Source organism: Poecilia reticulata, chromosome 5 (genome assembly GCF_904066995.2).
Source record: "Poecilia reticulata chromosome 5, P_reticulata-male-v2, whole genome shotgun sequence".
Lineage (NCBI taxonomy): Eukaryota > Metazoa > Chordata > Actinopteri > Cyprinodontiformes > Poeciliidae > Poecilia > Poecilia reticulata.
This window is the reverse complement of record NC_088834.1, coordinates 32,899,028-32,921,213: the sequence shown is the minus strand read 5'-3', so window position 1 is coordinate 32,921,213 and position 22,186 is coordinate 32,899,028. Positions and strand designations below refer to the sequence as shown.

Genomic DNA, 22,186 nt, shown 5'->3' with positions numbered 1-22,186 from the left:
ATGTTTATTTACTCAATTCTACTTTGAGCTGTCTCCTTTATAGTTTATACAGAATATGATTCATAATCCGTGAGTTATATTTAATGCTTAACTAACAAAACTTAAGAAAAAGAATACAAATGTTTATATTCTATCAGAAGGTATCACAAACTTTCAACCGTTTTGTTCTTCAATTTAAACTTGAGAGTTAAGCAACTGAATACTGAAAAATCTGTAGTTTCTTAAGTTCTGTATTGTGATGTGGAATGACCACTACCACTCCTATATAGCATGACTCTGGGTCTATAAAGCAATCAGTGAACATTAACATTAGTTTAAATATTATTCACAAAATACTTTATGTACAATCTACCACTCTGGAATATGGTTTTTATTATTATTTTTGATTAAGTTGTGCAATTCCTCCCATCACAAGATAAATCTTCAGATAGGAGGAATGTCAAAGTAAGATCCCGTTTCACAAAAGTCTATTTTATGTATTCATGCATATTCTTCTTTTATATCATCAATTCAACCAAAACTAAGTTTTTCAGTGCTCCTAACACACATGTAATATATATTTTAATGGATAAGATGGATTGTTTTCTTCAAACATACTTCTTTATGGTGAACAGAAATTAAAAAGGATTAGCTACAAAATGAATAAGAGTCAAAAGGCAGTGCTCAACAGTTGATTTACATTTGCATGGCACTCAGCAACTTCATTTAAATACGAAAACCTCTGCAAGGCACGAGGGGAGGGGGGTGATAGGGGAACACAGACACGCAGCGTTTTTGACCATTTTTGGCTGAGCTCGACTGACTAAAACCTCTTGCCGAAAGCCCTCAATCTCCATGCGCACGGCAGAACAAGGTGTGAATAGCTGACGAAAATCCCATTTTTCATCCTGTGATAGTTTTATTATGCTTTTATTTCTTATGTCAGTTTTTCCTCCATAGTTATTAGGTACACATTTCTGTATAAAAATTCTTTATTTGGTCTGTAATATTCTAACCTTAAGTGTTGTGGTTCCATTGTAATGAAAATCATCTTAATAGAAATAAAGGCTTGAAAACATTAATCTATAATTAATTTATATAATGTGTTATCAACATATATAACCTTTTCAATAATATTCTACTTAAATTTTAATACGCTGTTCAATTAATTGTATAAATTATATTTGGCTAGATTTTATTCCACTTTTGTACCATTAAAAGATCCAAAAATTCAAATTTTACTCTGTGGTAGTGGATATACATACAAATGCTTACACACATACACACTTTCAGAGTGTTATATATATATATATATATATATATATATATATATATAATTCCCTTCTCACCCTCCGCGGGTGGTCTGTTTCATCCTCTGAGCTCGGGTCCTCTACCAGAGGCCTGGGAGCTTGAGGGTTCTGCACAGTATCTTGGCTGTGCCTAGAACTGCACATTTCTGGACTGAGATGTCTGATGTTGTTCCTGGGATCTGTTTGAGCCACTGCTCCAGTTTGGGGGTGACTGCCCCGAGGGCCCCGATGACCACAGGCACCACTGTGGTCTTCACCTTCCAGGTCTTTTCCAGTTCCTCTCTGAGGCCCTGGTATTTCTCCAATTTTTCATCCTCCTTTTTCCTGATGTTGTATCACTTGGTATTGCTACATCCACCACAACGGCTTTCCTCTGTTGTTTATCCACCACCACAATGTCCGGTTGGTTCTCCATCACCATCTTGTCTGTCTGGATCTGGAAGTCCCACAGGATCTTAGCTCGGTCATTATCCACCACTTTTGGGGGTGTTCCCCACTTTGATCTCGGGGCTTCCAGTCCATATTCTGCATAGATGCTCCTGTACACTATGCCCACCACTTGGTTATGTCGTTCCATGTACGCTTTCCCTGCCAGCATCTTGCACCCTGCTGTTATGTGCTGGACTGTCTCAGGGGCCTCCTTGAACAACCTACACCTTGGGTCTTGTCTGGTGTGGTCCCATATATATATATATATATATATATATGTATATATATATATATATATATATATGTGTGTGTGTTTTTTTATTTTTTTTATTTTTCAAAGTGTGTATGTTTCTCCCACAATAAAGTTCAAGTCGTCCCTCTGCATCACACGCAGGAGCTTAAATGCTCCTTGTTCTGTTTGGGTAAACTGCGTAACAAATTGGAGAGAAGAGGCTTGAGCCAGAGACAGAGAGTAAACTCCCTCTTGGACAATTCCTTCCTGTATTATTAATGTAGCAGCACTGGTCCTGGTGTTATACCCTGCAAAAGATGGGGGGAACATGCTCATTGATGATATCAAGGTGACTGAGCACACGCACAGCAGCGAGCAGCGAGCCAGCTGCTGTTCAGGCAGCACGATGGAACTCACGCTGTGGACTAGGTGCCTGACTGCATAATTAGAAATTATTAAACAAGGTTCTTGCAGTGAGGTGATCATGAAATTGTATTTTCAGTCTTGAGAGACGGAAGCAAAAATTTAAATGTTGTCGTTTGTTAGGATGTGAGCAAAAAAAAACTAATTCAAGATGGATATTTTAAAACATCCAATGATTCTGTTTCTTTCTAAGGGAACAATGGAAATACATTTGGACATGCAGGGGAGATAGATGATACAGAAGGCTGTTGTAATTTGTACGTCGTTGTAAATCACAATATAGATATTTCTACAGCGAGTCATTCAAAATGATGAAATATGACAAATACGTTTTTCTGCAAGCGAGACAACCAAACCGCCAGTCAAGATAAACTAGGAGAAATTTTTTTAAAAAAGCATAAAACAAGCAGCAATTTTAGAAATCTTTCTTTTAAAATTGAAAGTTGTATTGAAGAAATATTAAGTTGTAGTTATTCCAGATTTGTGACGGTTTATGTGCTAAGACTGAATGTTAGAAAATGAAGAGTACAAATAACAAAATATGATGTGACTCTGAATTTCATGTTAGGATATATTTACATGCAATTTTTAAATAAAAATCAAAAAATGACTTAATACTCAAACAAAAGCACAAACTATTCCTACAGAAACTACATCATTTCAACTTTTTCTTAAATACATGTAAGATAATTTCATTCAGATTTGTTTGAAAATTATAATTTTGATTTATAGATTGGTATAAATACCTTGGTATATGTGTTAAACCAGTGGTCCCCAACCCCTGGTCCAAGCAGGCTGTGGATATAAGCAACACCTCGGGTGTCATCACTCCCAAATGGGACCGTCTTATTGCAGAGAAACAAGCTCAGGGCTCCCGTTAGTCATTATCGTGAGTTAAAATTTTCACGAAAGTAAAATGTTCGTTTTTGTGGCCCCTCTGTATCTTATTTTGAAGGGATATGTAAACGTTACCATAGCGACCAGAGTCAGAGAGGGTTTAGGCAGTGGTCGAGAGGAGATGAGTAGAGCTTGTGAGTTTTAAGTCTGGTTTTGACGGAAAGATTTAAGAATTCTCAGCCGATTCTCCAAACCTCTGTGACCACAGAGCTGATAAAAGTACAACAGGTTGGATCGGTTCTTGTCTCCAGCCACAAGGCAGGAGCAGCACAACGCACGAACCGATTCCAGTCACGAACATCCCAATTCCAGAGGATAATCTAGTAAAACCCCCAACATAGCGGGAATTTAGAATAACCAAACACGGATGACTATGAAGAAGCAATAGTGATAGTTTGTGGAGTCATTTTAAGAAATAAGACGTAACAAAAAGAAAAGGCGGTGGATAAAAGACAATGGGAGCAGCCGCTCTATTTGCTGCACTATGATTTGGAGGTGACCACGTTTTTTCATAGTTTACATTTTTAACTGAATAAACATATAAGATAATGCCGTTAACACAGTGGCGCAACTACACATTATTCAGGTGGATGCCGTTCTACAAAATATTTTAAATTAATTCCTGTCATTGACACATTTTCTCACACACAATAATATATTTGGTAATCAAAGAAATGACTAAAGACACAGTTTCTAACTTTTGATGTGATTATTTAATTGTTTTGGGGGATTTTAAAATAAAGTGCACAATGTTTGTATTAGATAGAAGTGATTCTGATCATTTTTATATTGACATTGATGAACATACACACTTTTATAGTGATTTATTAAAGAACATATTTACATAATTCCATAATTTAATGTTTCAAGACAAGAAAAAATATATATTGTATTTATTTTTAAAATTATTTTATTGATGAATGACCTTTGATTTATCAGTCATTGTCAAACATTAAACTACATATTTTTCTTACTTTTTTCCAGAGAATAAATATTTATTACAGTATGTCAATTCTGCTATTGACAGCAAAGAGTGAAAATAACTCTAGCAGAGTAAATTATTTTTATTTCATTATGTAAGCTGTATAAATACACTAATATTCAGATCGAGATATTTAAAAATACACAAAAAGTGAGAATAAAACATTTATTTATTGTACTTGGAACACTGGCCAGAGGCTTTAGTCTGCTGGTCACACTAGAAGAACTCCTCAGTGACTTCTGAGACGTCCTGGTTCACAGGCTAAAGCCAAGGATAAAAGTGAAATTATCCAAAAGTGTAATAGAAAATACATATACGTTTCCTTCACATTCAGAAAAAGACATTTTCAGCATGTTGGGCTCTGACTCGTAGCATCTTCATAGCTAAATACCGACATGGTGAAGCTGAGAAGCTGAAGACCAGCAGCTCCAGCTCTGATCCTGACTGATCTTTCCTCACTAAATCCCCTGGTTTTTAACTAACTTCTCCTCTAACAGCGGTTTTTCATCAGCTTCTCTCATTAGAAAACAGCGTGAAAACGTTAGCTGCTACGCTAACAATGAGTGGTTACTTGGGGCCAATTTAGCTACATAGGAAATATTTCTCGGCTGTTTAGAAGCGAGTTCCTGTCTGCAAAGTCAAGTAATTCTGCTCTTTCATCCTTACATGTGAAAGGTAATGCCAATGAATCCAGTTGGTATTGTAAAATGGTTGAAACAAGTCCACACAGCACAGGACTTGGGGAGCTCCGATCGCTCTACTGCCACATAGAAGACAGTGGCGACGTAACGTAGAACTCAGCGCTCAATGAGTCATCTACGTATTTATGTTGGGATGTAAATAAGACCATAGACATTAATACGTAGACACTTCATTGAGCGCTGAGTCCTGCGTTACGTCACCGCCATCTTGTATTTGGCAGTTGAGCGAATTAACGGAATTATTTTACGGCAGCAGCACAGCTTAAGCGCGCATATATGCGACATATCAGTCAACACCGCCGCACAATAATTCAGCGCATGAGTGACTTTTTTTCATCAGATGCAACATGTGTCTCAGTACAGCTAACTTTGCTAGCACAGATCTTATCTTTCTTTAAGCTTTCCTTCCAAGTGACGCTAAAAGTTGGACGAAGTCCCACCGTCTGTGAAAGCGAAGCGCTGCTGATTTTACATGTCGCCATATCTTATGATTTATGCAGCGCTATTATATTATAGACAAACATCTCCTCCTGCTCAGAGGAAACCACTGCGCATGTCTGGAGCTCCGCGTGCGAGTAAAGGTGGAGCCGATGGGTGACAACAGACACTAAGTCACGTTATTGCTCTGATTTTACGGCGCCACCTTAAGTCCCTGAACTTCACATTTTAAAGGAAAAAAAGAGCAACGAGACTTGGATGTAACGAGTAACGCGGCAGTTTTGTAGAAATGTAGTGAAGTAGAAAGTGCAATATGCAATACACTTCTCCAGGTCTTCATAGCGCGTCCTGCCCGTCTCCTGCCCGATCTTTAGGGGTTCATAGTAACTGCATGGAGTTTGCATGTTCTCCCCATGCATGCGTGGGTTCTCTCCGGGTACTCCGGCTTCCCTCAAAAGTCCAAAAGCATGACTGTTAGGCACCTGATGATCCTACCCATGGGATCACTAATCACATCATTAATCACGTGTTTTGGAGCTGTTTCAGACCAGCCACAGCCACAGAAGCAGCCACCAGTATTCAGACGCGAGGTCGGAAACTTCTCCACTACACTTTTGAAAATGCAATATGCAATACACTTCTCCAGGACTTCATAGCGCGTCCTGTCCGTCTCCTGCCCGATCTCTAGGGGTTCATAGTAACTGCATGGAGTTTGCATGTTCTCCCCATGCATGCGTGGGTTCTCTCCGGGTACTCCGGCTTCCCCCAAAAGTCCAAAAGCATGACTGTTAGGCACCTATCCTACCCATGGGATCACTAATCACATCATTAATCACGTGTTTTGGAGCTGCTTCAGACCAGCCACAGCCACAGAAGCAGCCACCAGTATTCAGACGCGAGGTCGGAAACTTCTCCACTACACTTTTGAAAATGCAATATGCAATACACTTCTCCAGGACTTCATAGCGAGTCCTGTCGCTCTCCTGCCTGATCTCCAGGGGTTCATAGTAACTGCATGGAGTTTGCATGTTCTCCCCATGCATGCGTGGGTTCTCTCCGGGTACTCCGGCTTCCTCCCAAAGTCCAAAAGCATGACTGTTAGGCACCTGACGATCCTACCCATGGGATCTATGACTAATCACATAATTAGTGATGTGATTAGTAATCACATCACTATATATATATATATATATATATATATATATATATATATATATATATATATACGCAAAAAAGCACAGTGTATGTGCTTTTTTGAGCACATACACTGCTCAAAAAAATAAAGGGAACACTTAAACAACACAATATAACTCCAAGTAAATCAAACTTCTGTGAAATCAAACTGTCCACTTAGGAAGCAACACTGATTGACCACGGGGACCCTCGTCGGCTTCAGTCCTTAGGACTTAGTAAAGATCCGTCCAGAAGAATCGGATCGTTCCTGAATGTTATATCACTATATTGCAGACTTTGGTCACAGCGTTGTCCCATATATGCGACACCTCAGTCAACACCTCCACACAATAATTCAGCGCATGAGTGACAACTTTTTTTCATCAGATGCAACATGTGTTTCTGAACAGCTAGCTTTGCTAGCATCACGTCCACAGATCTTACCTTTCTTTAAGCTTTCCTTCCAAGTGACGCTAAAAGTTGTACGAAGTCCCACCGTCTGTGAAAGCGAAGCGCTGCTATTTTACATGTCGCCATATCTTATGATTTATGCAGCTATTATCAATTAAACAAACATCTCCTGCCGCTCAGAGGAAACCACTGCGCATGTCTGGAGCTCCGCGTGCGAGTAAAGGTGGAGCCGATGGGTGACAACAGACACTAAGTCACGTTATTGCTTGGATTTTACGGCGCCACCTTAAACCCCTGAACTTCACATTTTAACGGAAAAAAGCGCAACGAGACTTGGATGTAACGAGTAACGCGACAGTTTTGTAGAAATGTAGTGAAGTAGAAAGTACAGATACTTACTGTAAAATGTAGTGGAGTAAAAGTAGAAAGTCCCCATTATTAAATCTACTTAAGTAAAGTACAGATACACGAAAACTCTACTTAAGTACAGTAACGTTACTTCCCACCACTGGTGGCGAGTTATATATTAATGATGTAAACCTGTGTTTAAGTTTGTGTCCTTTGAATATTGCAATATTAAGTATTGACGTTTTGTTTTGTTTGTCTTTTTTTTTAACGTTATTTACAGTTTAACCGGCATGTCCGCGTAAAGCACTCGGCAATAAAAAGAACAGTTACAACATCAACGGCTACCTTATGTTCTTCGTAACACTATACGACACGGACGTGGCTGACCCAGAAGATGTCGCCTCTTAATTCAGCAGTATATCTCTACCTTCTGTCACGGGAGAGGATCGTGTCTTCTTAGATGCTGCTATCACTCCGGAGGAAGTTTGGGCTGAAATTAAATCTATGCCAAACAGAAAATGTCCTGGACCCAACGGGTTTCCGTTGGAATTTTTTAAGTCATTTTGGCCTGAGATTCAACCAATATTCATGCCCGCTGTTGATGACATTTTGAGAAATGGCATCCCCCCCCTCATGGAGACACTCCTCCATTAGTTGGCTTTTAAAAGAAGGTAAAAGTCCCCTGCGTTGTTCCTCCTTTAGACCTATTAGTTTACTTAATGTCGATTATAAAATTGTGGCAAAAGTATTAGCCCGGAGATTGGAAAACATCCTCCCTAAAATAAAAAACCCAGATCAGGCGGAGTTTATAAAGATGAGATATGGCACAGACAATATACGACGCGTTCTTAATGTTGTTCAGTACCTTAATACTCACAAAGAGCCAACAGTAATTGTTTCCCTCAATGCCGAGAAGGCTTTTGACCGTGTTGAATGGCCTTTTCTTTTTCAGGTGTTATATAAATTTGGTCTGGGCCTAAATTTGATCAATCTGGTTAAAAGTTTTTACTCAGACCCAACAGCCTCAGTTAACACAAATGGTTTGATGTCTGAGCCCTTCAAGAATCATAGCGGTTGTAGGCAGGGGTGCCCCCTTTCACCCTTATTGTTTACATTGTTTATTGAACCTCTGGCCGAGATCACCAGGACTAATCCAGATGTATCTGGAATTAATATAGGCAGTAGAAACCATGTGATTTCATTACTCGCAGATGATGTGCTTTTGTATCTGTGCAATTCTGAGAAATCAATTCCAGCTATCCTGGAGTCTATGGCTACATTCAGTGATTTGTCAGGATACAAAATCAACTTAGGAAAGTCTGTCGCCACCCCTTTCAGCATCCCCCCAGAAAGGTTGATGCAATCTCCCTTTCAAATGTCTATGAGAGGCTTCAAATATCTGGGTATTTTTGTTACACCTGATCTCAATTATCTCTTTGAAACTAATTATTCACCTTTAATTCAGAAGATAAAAATTTATTTAATAAACTGGGCTTCCCTACCAACCTCTTTCTAAGGGAGAATTAACACTATAAAAATGAACATCCTTCCGCGACTCAACTATTCATAGCAAAATCTTTCCTGCTACTTATCCTCTGAACACTTCAAATCACTAAATTCTTATTTATCTCGCTTTATCTGGGACAATAAACAGCCAAGAGTCAAGTTTTCTATATTAACTAAACCAAAACATCTTGGAGGGCTATCATTACCATCCCTGCAATTTTATTATTGGTCAGCACAACTTAAAATCATATCAAATTGGTTTATGAATAGAGGGAACTCTTTATGGTTGGATCTGGAATCTCAGTCTTATGTATTACTCACTTGGCTGTCCAACAGTTTGACTACTTGGAACCAGGCCCGGGAATGTCTGTCTGTACTTTGTGTATGTAGGCTACATGTATGTTTTTATGCGAATACTGCAGTGCTCCTTGTTGATTTATGGTGGGTTGTTTTTGTTTACTTCTTTTGATGTTTTATACAAAGTTATACAAATCAATAAAAAAATAAAAAAGAAAGTGAGACTGGGGGAGGCGGAGTCTTGCAGTAAAATCGACGGGAGTATGTGTCCATGGACCTATCATGAGAAAAATAAAGACATTTCTGTTCATTTAGCCTGTATTTAACAGATGAGACAAAATGGTAATTTATTTTGTTAAATTTATTGTTTTATGAAAAATTTAGCCCTTCATGATAAATTTTGCTGAACGATAAATTGTCCCAGAAGGTACTGCGATTAACGATGATATTGTTTTGAAACCATTTTTAATTAATATAATGGTGTTGGCATAATACAAGAACATTCTCAAAGATCAATAAACTTTAAACGCTGGAAGTGGAAAACATTTTAAATGGTATACATAAAGCGAATAAAATGAATTATGAAATCTCTGGAAACAAAATTGTCTTAAACGTCTAACTAAAGAATTATCCAGTTTTTGGAAAAACGATAAATAATGCAAACTGAAAATATTGGGTTTGTTTTAATTTACTATATAATGAACTGATTTATTGTGACGGGCCTATCAATCAATCAACTTTAGATTAACTCAATCGATAACTTTCATCCCTTCTTAAAACACAAATGATGAATTTATGCTAAAGTAGATCAAGACTTTAGTCAGGTAAGTCGAGGAGAGTCACCAGAGAGTTGTGAAGAGCCACCAGAGAATCGAGAAGTGCCACCAGAGAGTCAAAAACCACCAGAGTCGAAAACCACCAAAGTCGAGAAGAGCCACCAGAGAGTCGAAAACCACCAGAGGCGAGAAGAGCCACCAGAGAGTCGAAAACCACCAGAGTCGAAAAGAGCCACCAGAGAGTCAAAAACCACCAGAGTCGAGAAGAGCCACCACAGAGCCGATAAGAGTCACCAGAGAGTCGAGGACAGACACCAGAGAGTCGAGAAGAGCCACCAGAGAGTCGAGGAGAGCCCCCAGCGAGTCGAGGAGAGCCACCACAGAGTCGAAAACCACCAGCGAGTCGAGGAGAGCCCCCAGCGAGTCGAGGAGAGCCACCAGAGAGTCGAAAACCACCAGAGAGTCGAAAACCACCAGAGGGTCGAGGAGAGCCACCATAGGGTGGAGAAGAGCCACCAGAGAGTCGAGGAGAGCCACCAGCGAGTCGAGGACGGCCACCAGCGAGTCGAGGAGAGCCACCAGCGAGTCGAGGACGGCCACCAGCGAGTCGAGGACGGCCACCAGCGAGTCGAGGACGGCCACCAGCGAGTCGAGGAGAGCCACCAGCGAGTCGAGGACGGCCACCAGCGAGTCGAGGACGGCCACCAGCGAGTCGAGGACGGCCACCAGCGAGTCGAGGAGGGCCACCAGCGAGTCGAGGAGAGCCACCAGCGAGTCGAGGACGGCCACCAGCGAGTCGAGGAGAGCCACCAGCGAGTCGAGGGCAGCCACCAGCGAGTCGAGGAGTGCCACCAACGAGTCGAGGACGGCCACCAGCGAGTCGAGGAGAGCCACCAGCGAGTCGAGGACGGCCACCAGCGAGTCGAGGACGGCCACCAGCGAGTCGAGGAGAGCCACCAGCGAGTCGAGGAGAGCCACCAGCGAGTCGAGGACGGCCACCAGCGAGTCGAGGACGGCCACCAGCGAGTCGAGGACGGCCACCAGCGAGTCGAGGACGGCCACCAGCGAGTCGAGGAGAGCCACCAGCGAGTCGAGGACGGCCACCAGCGAGTCGAGGAGAGCCTCCAGCGAGTCGAGGACGGCCACCAGTGAGTCGAGGACGGCCACCAGCGAGTCGAGGAGACCCACCAGCGAGTCGAGGACAGCCACCAGCGAGTCAAGGACAGCCACCAGCGAGTCAGGCAGCCTGCAGCGATTCGGGAAGCCAGCAGCAAGTCGAGGACGGCCACCAGCGAGTCGGGTAGACTGCAGCGATTCGAGAAGCCAGCTGCGACTCGAGAAGCCAGCATTTACAAGGGGGTAACCAAAAGTTTCCAGGATGACGCTGCTGCACGCGCAGTTTTTGTAGTCCGCTAGTTATTTGTTCGACCACGCATTCTCAATCAGTGTGCCAAGCGGTGTTGATGTGGAAGGTTTCGTCTACCTGCAGTGAACTTTCTTGGAAGAGCTGTTTTGTCCAGCCGTCGTTTTTCTTCATGGAGAAGTTCTATGAGCAGCGCATGGCTGAAGCTTTGGTTCCTGCTCGGGGAAAGAAGCAACGAAAACCGTTCAAATGTTGAAGACATTTTACAAGGATGACGCTATGTGTCGAGCTCAAGTTTACTCGTGATTCACCCACTTGAAAAATGGTTAAATGTCAATTGAACATCAACTGCTTTTTTTTCCGAAGCATGAAGCAAAACTTCACAGCTGTGCTGTGAAGCCGTAAAAAAGCAGTTGATCAATTGACATTTCACCATTTTTAAAGCAGTGCGAACCACGAGTAAACTTGAGCTTGACACATAGCGTCATCTTGTAAGCGGTCTTCAACATTTGAACGGTTTCCGATGCTTCTTTCCCCGAGCAGGAAGCAAAACTTCAGCCGTGCGCTGCTCATAAAACTTCTCCATGAAGAAAAACGACGGCTGGACAAAACAGCTCTTCCAAGAAAGTTCACTGCGGGTAAACGAAACCTTCGACATCAACACCGCTTGGTACACTGATTGAGAAGGCGTGGTTGAACAAATAACTAGCGGTAGAATCGTGTACTACAAAAATTGCGTGTGCAGCAGCGTCATTCTGGAAACTTTTGGGTACCCCCTCGTAGAGAAAGCACCAGTTTTAAAGACCAACCCAGTGGAACTAGAATATCCATAACGGGACAAAATATCTCAATGTTCCCGACTGGTACATGGTCTTTAAAACTGTGCCTGTCCGTGCAGCGACTTCTCTCACAGCTGATGTTGGCTTCTGCTTCTTGTGTTCTGCCTGCCCTTGTCGAAGCAGAACAACTTCGTCCATCGCCTCTGCTTTCTGCTTCATCAGGATCTTGATTCTTCTTTGATTGGTCCGCTGCAGGCCGCGGAGATTGTCAAGCTCTCCCCAAAGATCGTCCATCTCTCTAGCCTGATGGTCTATCTTCTCCTCGGATGTTTCTAGCTCCGTCCGGTGATCCTGACATTCTTGCTCTCTCTGGTCCAGCTGTGCAGAAACTGACACCAGCTGCTCCTGGATAGCGCTGTACTTGCTTTCCAGGAGGGTATATTGTGCTTGCAGGCGACTAGGCCTGCAAGGGCGAGAGTTTAAGCTCTCGACTTTTTGCCGGAGGGCTTCGACGGTCTGTTTAAGCTCCTCATTTTCTTGCTCTCGTGTTCTGTCCATCTCGTCTGCAGTGTTCTTCTTCTGACATGTACAGCAAATGAGTTGGCATTAAAAGGAGTCATTAGTGATGTCATAGAGCATGAGTGACATCACTGGTACATCAAAGCCACTAGAAGCCTGTTGTGTGTGGGTGTGTGTTCTGTATTTGATGCCTTGTGGGACCATTTTACTGGTATACAGGGGTGAGGGCTGTCTGCTCCTCTTCCGTGCATCAGAGCTGGCTCTGCAGCCATGTAGCGATGGCTTATTTTGACACACAGACCAACAAAACTGCTACAAACACTGCACACACACTCACGAATTCCAACTAACACACTTATTGTCTAAAAAACTCATCCGAAACACTCCTAGTAAAATCCAAAGCGTCGCTGCTCTCCGGTCTCTTCCCGTCTCCAAAACTCTCCAGAGCATCTCGCACCACAAGTCTCCTCTCTCCCGGGATGGGGTTGGTGTTCCCGCTAAATCCTGAATATACCCAATTTGGGTTGTCTTGGAGTTTTGGAGCTTTTTCCTGTCTGGGAACGAGAATACGACCTGCTGAATGTGACAGGTCGCCTGTGACGGTCCGACCAGTAAAACAAAAGGACAAAGGCATATATAAAAAAAATATGTTCTATTTATTTTTTCCAATTAATATCTTAACAAAAAGGTTCAACAACAAATCTAAAAAATATATAACAAAATGGGCCCAAAAGAAATCAACTAAGGCAACATAACTCAAGGTAACAAACCAAAGACTGACCTAACAATGAACATACAGGGGAATTTCTACAAACAGGCTAGCCTACACAAACGAGGAGGGGTAGGGAAGGAGACAAAGACAAATAATGTATAAACATAAATGACTAATTCAAAGTAAAACATTTTAACTTTATCACAACTATAAAAACCAAAATAACCTAATACCAAAAAGGTTTTAGCAATTATGCTATTAGTGGAGAGAGGCAGATTGTTTCACATCAAGTCCCCTGCTTCCAGCAGCCTGATGGATTGTTCCACTTCCTGGTTTTCTTTTCAGCCAACCCCCTTCTGCCAGCCAGTCCTTAAACTCAGCAAAAAAAATTAGTAACGATCTTAAATAAACATAAGGTGTTTACTAAATGTGTGCACCCAAATTAGTGAACAACCTAATGCAATAACCACCACCAAAGAAAAAGTGAAATTCTAAATATATTATATGAAAACATTTAAATAATTACTAACACTGAGGAAAAGGTGGAGGAACCTCCACATCGCCAATCAAAAAGCGCGGTGACGTAAGAACACAGGGGAATCCCAAACAGCTGACATATTGCGCAACTGAGTCGGGTGGATATCGGAGTTAATATGTGGAAATGTTTATTATTAAATCTAAAGGTCATTATTATGTTTATTCAGTTAAAAATGTTAACTATGAAAAAACATATTCACCTCCAAATCATAGTGCAGCAAATAGAGCGGCTGCTCCCGTCATCTTTTATCCACCGCCTTTTCTTTTCGTTACGTCTTTTATCTCTTAAAATGACTCCACAAATTATCACTATTGCTTCTACATTGTTATCCGTGTTTGGTTATTCTAAATTCCCGCTATGTTGGGGGTTTAACTGGATTATCCTCTGGAATCGGGATGTTCGTGACTGGAATCGGTTCGTGTTGCTCCTGCCTTGGACACACGAACCGATCGAACCTGTTGGACTTTTATCAGCTCTGTGGTCACAGAGGTTTGGAGAATCGGCTGACAATTCTTAAATCTTTGTCTAAACCAGACTTAAGACTCAAGCTCTACTCATCTCCTCTCGACCGCAGCCCAAACGTTCTGACGCTGGTCGCTATGGTAACGTTTACCTATCCCTTCAAAATAAGATACAGATGCGCCACAAAAACTAACATTTTACTTGTCCCCACCATTTGTGAGAGCGAAGCGCTGCTTATTTTACTTGTCGCCATACCAATTTTTGCAGCGCTATTATATTACTGACATTAGATGGACATCTCCTCCCGCTCAGAGGAAACCACTGCGCATGTCTTGAAGCTTCGTGTGCGAGTAAAGGTGGAGGCGATGGGTCACAACAGACACGTAAGTCACGTTATTGATCGGATTTTACGGCGCCACCTTAAATCCTTGAACTTCACATTTTAACGGAAAAAAAGAGCAACGCGACTTGGATGTAACGAGTAACGCGACAGTTTTGTAGAAATGTAGTGAAGTAGAAAGTACAGATACTTACTGTAAAATGTAGTGGAGTAAAAGTAGAAAGTCCCCATTATTAAATCTACTTAAGTAAAGTACAGATACACAAAAATTGTACTTAAGTACAGTAACGAAGTACTTGTACTTCGTTACTTCCCACCACTGCACTGGACCAGCTCTACACCCTCAGCGGGGTCCTGGAGGGTGCATGGGAGTTCGCCCAACCAGTCTACATGTGTTTTGTGGACTTGGAGAAGGCGTTCGACCGTGTCCCTCGGGGAGCCCTGTGGGGGGTACTCCGGGAGTATGGGGTACCGGGCCCTTTGATACGGGCTGTCAGGTCCCTGTATGACCGGTGTCAGAGTCTGGTTCGCATTGCCGGCAGTAAGTCAGGCTCGTTTCCGGTGAGAGTTGGACTCCGCCAAGGCTGCCCTTTGTCACCGATTCTGTTCATTACTTTTATGGACAGAATTTCTAGGCGCAGCCGAGGTGTTGAGGGGATCCGTTTTGGTGGCCTTAGGATCGCATCTCTGCTTTTTGCGGATGATGTGGTCCTGTTGGCTTCATCGGAACGTGATCTGCAGCTCTCACTGGAGCGGTTCGCAGCCGAGTGTGAAGCGGCCGGGATGAGGCTCAGTGCCTCCAAATCCGAGGCCATGGTCTTGAGCCGGAAAAGGGTAGAGTGCCTTCTCCGGGTCAGGGGGGTCGTCCTGCCTCAAGTGGAGGAGTTTAAGTATCTGGGGATCTTGTTCACGAATGAGGGAAGAAGGGAGCGGGAGATCGACAGGCGGATTGGGGCAGCGTCTACTGTGAAGCGGGCGCTGTACCGGTCCGTCGTGGTGAAGAGAGAGCTGAGCCAAAAAGCGAAGCTCTCGATTTACTGGTCGATCTACGTTCCCACCCTCATCTATGGTCATGAGCTTTGGGTCATGACCGAAAGAACGAGATCACGGGTACAAGCGGCCGAAATGAGTTTCCTCCGCAGGGTGGCTGGGCTCTCCCTTAGAGATAGGGTGAGAAGCTCGGTCATCCGGGAGGGACTCAGAGTAGAGCCGCTGCTCCTCCACGTCGAGAGGAGCCAGTTGAGGTGGCTCGGGCATCTGGTAAGGATGCCTCCTGGACGCCTCCCTGGTGAGGTGTTCCGGGCACGTCCCACCGGGAGGAGGCCTCGGGGAAGACCCAGGACACGCTGGAGGGATTACGTCTCTCGGCTGGCCTGGGAACGCCTTGGGATTCCCCTGGAGGAGCTGGAAGAAGTGGCTGGGGAGAGGGAAGTCTGGGCCTCCCTTCTGAAGCTGCTGCCCCCGCGACCCGACCCCGGATAAGCGGAAGAAAATGGATGGATGGATGGACTCAAACTAAAACTGTCCCTAAAGTCCCAGCTACTCAGATTACTCAGCCTTTTCCTCAAGCATCATCTACTCCATATGTGCCTAGTCTACATGCCAGGAGAAAAGAGCAATGCGACTCAGCACCCGACCCCACTCAGACCACAAGGGCTTCGTCTCAGACCCATTCGGATTCGCTGGAGTTAATTAATACTACCAGAGTGCTCGCTGCAGCGTTGCACCAAACAAAATTGGAGCCCCCTGTGTTCACTAATGATGGTGGTCTTCACCCAGAGGAATGGCTGCAGTCTGTCAATACTTACAAGACTTCTTTAGACTTAACAGACACACAGATTCTCAGAGAACTACCACATTTTCTAGCTAAGGCACCAAGGAAGTGGTTTAATGTTCTCAGCTCTCATGTCTGTACGTGGGCTGAATTTTGTGGACTTTTCAGAACTGTGTTCTTACCTGCTGACAACCAGGAAAATATTATGAGGGGTATCCTAGACAGTTTCCAGCACCCCGAAGAACCTCTCCCTACATTTGTGGCCCATATGGTCAGTGAGTTCAAAAGACTGAGGAACGCTCCGCCTGAGCAGGAGCAGATTGACCTTATCTGTAAACATGCAGTAGAGAAGTACAGAGTGGCACTGTATGGAACACCTGTCAGGTCAGTAATGGACTTGGTGCTGCGTGCCCATGAGCTCCATTCTGTTCTCGGCACCAGCCTGTCACAACCATCAAGGGTCCAGATGAAAAATAAAAATGATGGTGGTCTCTCCTGTTTTAGATGTTCCATGCCTGGTGTTACATCCCGCACATGCCCAAACTGTTCCACTGAGTATCAGGGAACTCGACAGTCTGCAAGACCTGCTAGAGAGCATCCCCAAACTGCACCTGCAGAACCAGAAAGTGCCAACATGATGTGAGAAACACAACCAGTGAGTAGAAAGCAGGAAAACTTCAGAGGGGGGAGAGTTTTTCACAGGGCCAACCCTCCTCCCAGTCAGTAACTCCGCCCTCATTGCCTGTGTCAGTTCCAAGTTCACCACCTATGCTCAATCACGTTGAAGATGGAGCTTCACAATCATCTTGGAATACCCCTTTCAGAGTTAGAGTGAACTTTAAAGGAACAGCTCTGGAGGCCACACTTGACACAGGTGCGTCGCTTTCAGCAGTAAACGCAGACCTGATACCCGAAAAGACCCAAAATATGTCGTTAAAGAATCAGTGGCATTCCCCACCCATAAGACTGGCCAACGGCACCGACTGCAATCCGTTAGGTGTAACCTGGTTGACCATTGGATTTATGGGCAAGTCAGTCTATCAACGATTTGTGATAGTGCAGGACCTCTCATCCCCCTTAGTTCTTGGAATGGACTTTATGACTCGCACTTCACTAACAATTCATGTCCCAACCAGAACAGTAATTGTGGATGACAATTCCCCATTTCTGGATGAACCCTGTGAAAATGACTTTGTGGAGGCTGATCTTGAGTGTGGAACGATGACTCTACAGAACACTCCACAGCTCTCACTTAAGGAAAAAGTTGAAGAAGCTAACTTGAATCCTGAGGAAAAAAATGGACTGTTAAAGTTGATAGATAACTACAGTGATCTGTTTGATGATCATCTAGGTCGCACTTCTCTGACAGAACATGTCATTGTCACTGGGGATGCAAAGCCAGTTAACTTACCGCCCTACCGCACCTCCCCAGCTAAAAAGCAAATCATTGAAGAGCAAGTACAAAAGATGTTAAAGGATGACATCATTGAACCTGCGTCTGGACCATGGGCGGCTCCTGTGGTCATTGTGACCAAACCACCCCGTGAACCACGGTTTTGTGTTGACTTCCGGGGTTTGAATCAGCTGACTGTGAAAGACTCTTACCCACTACCACGAGTGGATGAGTCATTGGGCTTTTTATCAAGAGGAAAGTTCCTGACAACATTAGATCTTGCTCGAGGTTACTGGCAGGTCCCCATTGGCGAACAGGCTAAACCTAAGACTGCTTTCATCACGCATTGTGGCCTGTTTCACTTCAAGGTCCTTCCTTTTGGTCTATGTAATGCTCCTGCGACCTTTCAGCGACTTATGAACAATGTTCTAGCTGGCCTGATTTATAAGTCGTGTGCAGTGTATCTGGATGATATTGTTGTCGCATCACCAACTTTTGAGCAGCATCTACTTGACCTAGAGGAGGTCCTTGACAGGCTTAAATCTGCTGGCCTCTCATTGAAACTGAGCAAATGTCAATTCTGCCTTTCGGAACTCACCTTCCTCGGCTACCGTGTCACACCATCTGGCATTCATCCTGACCCTGACAAGGTGAGAGCTGTGACTGAGTTTAAAGTGCCAACCACGACAAAGCAGGTGCGACAGTTTCTTGGCTTAACAGAGAGAGCTGAGCCACAAAGCGAAGCTCTCGATTTACCGGTCGATCTACATTCCCACCCTCATCTATGGTCATGAGCTTTGGGTCATGACCGAAAGAACGAGATCACGGGTACAAGCGGCCGAAATGGCTTTCTTCCGCAGGGTGGCTGGGCTCTCCCTTAGAGATAGGGTGAGGAGCTCGGTCATCCGGGAGGGACTCAGAGTAGAGCCGCTGCTTCTCCACGTCGAGAGGACGCAGTTGAGGAGGCTCGGGCATCTGGTCAGGATGCCTCCTGGACGCCTCCCTGGTGAGGTGTTCCGGGCACGTCCCACTGGGAGGAGGCCTCGGGGAAGACCCAGGACACGCTGGAGGGATTACATCTCTCGGCTGGCCTGGGAACGCCTTGGGATTCCCCCGGAGGAGCTGGAAGAAGTGGCTGGGGAGAGGGAAGTCTGGGCCTCCCTTCTGAAGCTGCTGCCCCCGCGACCCGATCCCGGATAAGCAGAAGAAAATGGATGGATGGATGGATGGATGGATGGATGGATGGATGGATGGATGGATGGATAGTGTGTCCAATAGGGAGATATCTACCAACCAATCACGTGTAAGTAATGAATTGTGATGTCATTGTTTATTGTTTTTTCATCCAATGACTGACAATTCATCTCCTGTTGCTATTCACATGTTAAGTAGAGTCGCTGAGCTGTTAACTCCTCAAGCTCTTAGAGGTTCACTTAGGGACTGTCAACAAATCTCCGAACCAAACACTCCTGTCAAACAAATGTTAATAAATGTCTTGCCTTGTGACCAACTGATACAAAAAAGTGGTGGTTCATGCTTTTACATGAGACACACTAGCCTCTATTAAAATCTCTCATATTCAATATTTTAAATAACTTTAATGTTCAATAATATGTTTACTTCAATAGCTTCCATATTGTGTGCCACATTGACTAGAAATTTGTGTGTAATTGTACTAAACTGTAGATATGAAGCATATGCATTTTTATTCTATTGTAACAACATTTTCATTTTTACCTATTTTTTTGTTTAAATTTAGTATTTCTCTTCAATAGCGTCTAGGTCATGTGACCTATTGAGTCAAAATCAGTGTGAAATTGTAAAGACCAGTCAGTACAGATGAGGTACTCATTTTTGTTCGATTTGACCCTTTTTATTCCCCGTCGATGCACAGCTCTACATTACCATGTCACCAGGTGACTCTGAACCCCTCCAGTCACTGAATAGATGCTTAAAACAGATAAATGTGCCAAAACCTTCTGCAGCTGAACAGAAACAAAACTTAAGTTATTATCTTTGGACCTAAAGCGGAAGAGTCTAGAGTTATAGATCTAGATTTGTAGATCTATAGTAGTGATGGACTCTGACCTGAACGTTCAGAGCCACATTAAGACAGTCACGAAGTTGGCCTTCTATCACCTGCAGAACATTAGAGGATTTATGTCTTAGCAAGATCTAGAGAAACTCATCCATGCGTTTATTTTTAGTCACATTGATTACTGCAGCAGTGTCTTTACAGGTCTGTCCAACAAATCAATCCTCCAGCTGCAGCTGATACAAAACGCTGTTGCTGGTGTTCTCACTAAAACCAGGAAGATAGAGCACATAACACCAGTTTTAAAGTTCTTACACAGGCTCCCTGTAGCTCAGATAATAAACTTTAAAATACTGTTGTTAGTTTATAAATCACTGAATAGCTTAGCACCATGATAAATTTAAGATCTGCTGCGGTTGTACCAACCTTCCAGACCCCACAGGTTCTGCTCTGCATCCCCAGAACCAGAACTAAACAAGGCGAAGCAGCATTCAGCTTCTATGCACCACAAATCTGGAACACAGCTGAAACACTGGCTTCCTTTAAATCTCAACTAAAAACCCACCTGTTGGAATCCGGGGTGGTGGTCTATATTTTGCTGCTGTTCTCCTTTTCATCCACCAGAGGGCGACCGGAGGCTGCCTTACATCTGAGGCCCTGATCAATGTCCTCTGGTGGTTCAGCTCACCTGTAAGCTAACAGGTTATCAGTGGAGTATACGAGGATGGGGCGGCCAACACTTCGATGCCAGAGTGTTAACCAATGTTTGGTACAACAGGCCTTCGTGATCTCTCTGTGTTTCCTTGTGTTTAGCCTCCGAGTAAATCTCTGTGTCCCTCCTCTTCAGGTGAACCCTTGCGACTCCATGGATGTTACCCACTGGTGGCTCAAAACCCGAACATTCCCTGTGCAATCTGTTCCTCGTGACGCCGTGGAAGTTGCCCACTGGTCGCCCGAGTCCACTGACTCCATAAATGACTAAATGACAAGTATGTTTAATAACCACTTACATGTTATTGTCAAAAGATACTTTTAATTTGACCAACGAGCCTCCTCAGAATGCATTTTTACAGAATTTGACTGTGTTAAAACCAGAAATATAAAAACATCAGCTCAATTCCTATCGTAAATGGACTTTAGTCAAACTAACTCGATTCAAGCTAATTAGAGACACAATTTTGCTTTCATCCAACTGGTATATGAAGTGACTGAAATAGTAGCAAGTTCTTTAAATTTATTCTAACAAGACAACTACATTTTTTTCCCAGGAAACCTGAGGTAAGATGTGCCCATGTTTAGCAACAAGGATAAGTTCAGCTGGCTGGCAGAATTAGCTAGTTTAGCTTTGCTGCTAAGCAAGCTAAGGCTGGATACTAAGTTCAGTTCAAGACTCCTCTCTCCAAGCTCCGCTCCACCACCAGTGACTGGACCCGGGGGAAGACCTACCTGAGCTTCGTTCGAGTCGATCATTCAAGCTCGCTGCGATTCTCAGGCCGCACATCTCCCGCCAGTGTCCGACCGCCAATAAAATTGTCTCATTGCTGTTTCTCTCTCTGCGTGAGTCTCTACAGATTGAAATGTAGATATAGTTGTTATTCATCACTTTAAGGAAATGTCCAAACAAAGCCGCTCAAAACAAACCTTCCGTTCTCAAACTAAATATTAAGCTAAAGTTTCCAAAGTAACGGCTCTGAAGAGTGTGACAGATGATGTGCCTGTTTAAAATGAGCTCATCTCTCTGGAATCATTAGTTTGGGGCTGCGAGCAGAACATTTTCCACCACAGCAACAGTTTCAAATTACAATGCAATTATATTCTCCGGTCTAATCTGAAATTATGTCGAGGGGTGAAAGGGTTGCAAGTGGTTTGATGTGGCAAAGGAACACTGGATCTTAGTGGATTGTCCCACATTGCTCATGTATTCATGGATTACTTAATTATCCACCTGTGCTGACATTCTGCTCTGTTAATGGTGAGTCCTTACCTTGCACAAGGAATAAATTATATTTCTCCATCTTTGAAATGAACACTTCCTCTGACACATAAACATTCTACCGTTGCTCCCTTTAGGTAAGTGTTCCTCAATTGTTTTCTGTCATGCCAGCCAGGGATGATACATTTTTTCATGCACCCCCAGTGCCCTTCCTTCCTCTGAAGGAGGACTGCAAATCTGCAAATCTGATCACATTTATTACAAATCACTGGCTGAAGCCTTCCTGATTATCAAAACAGCTATTTTATTGTTTTAAATCTCAAAAGATTTTTGAAGTTCAGTTTATTAACCCAATCAATAACATTTTATCAAGACTACAAAGTCTGAAAGATAAAAAGTGCAAATGATTCACTGCATTTTATTCAGATAATATTTT

General features: G+C 43.4%; 1 long non-coding RNA gene across 1 annotated transcript in view; it reads right to left on the bottom strand.

The window, feature by feature from the left end:
• The window catches only part of LOC103465596 (uncharacterized), a 37,548-nt gene extending 15,566 nt beyond the window's left edge, over positions 1-21,982 (bottom strand). Inside the window, exon 1 of the long non-coding RNA XR_533822.2 lies at positions 21,264-21,982. This is a non-coding gene — a long non-coding RNA (uncharacterized LOC103465596). The remainder of the gene's footprint in view (positions 1-21,263) is intronic.
• Between the last annotated feature and the right edge of the window lie 204 nt (positions 21,983-22,186).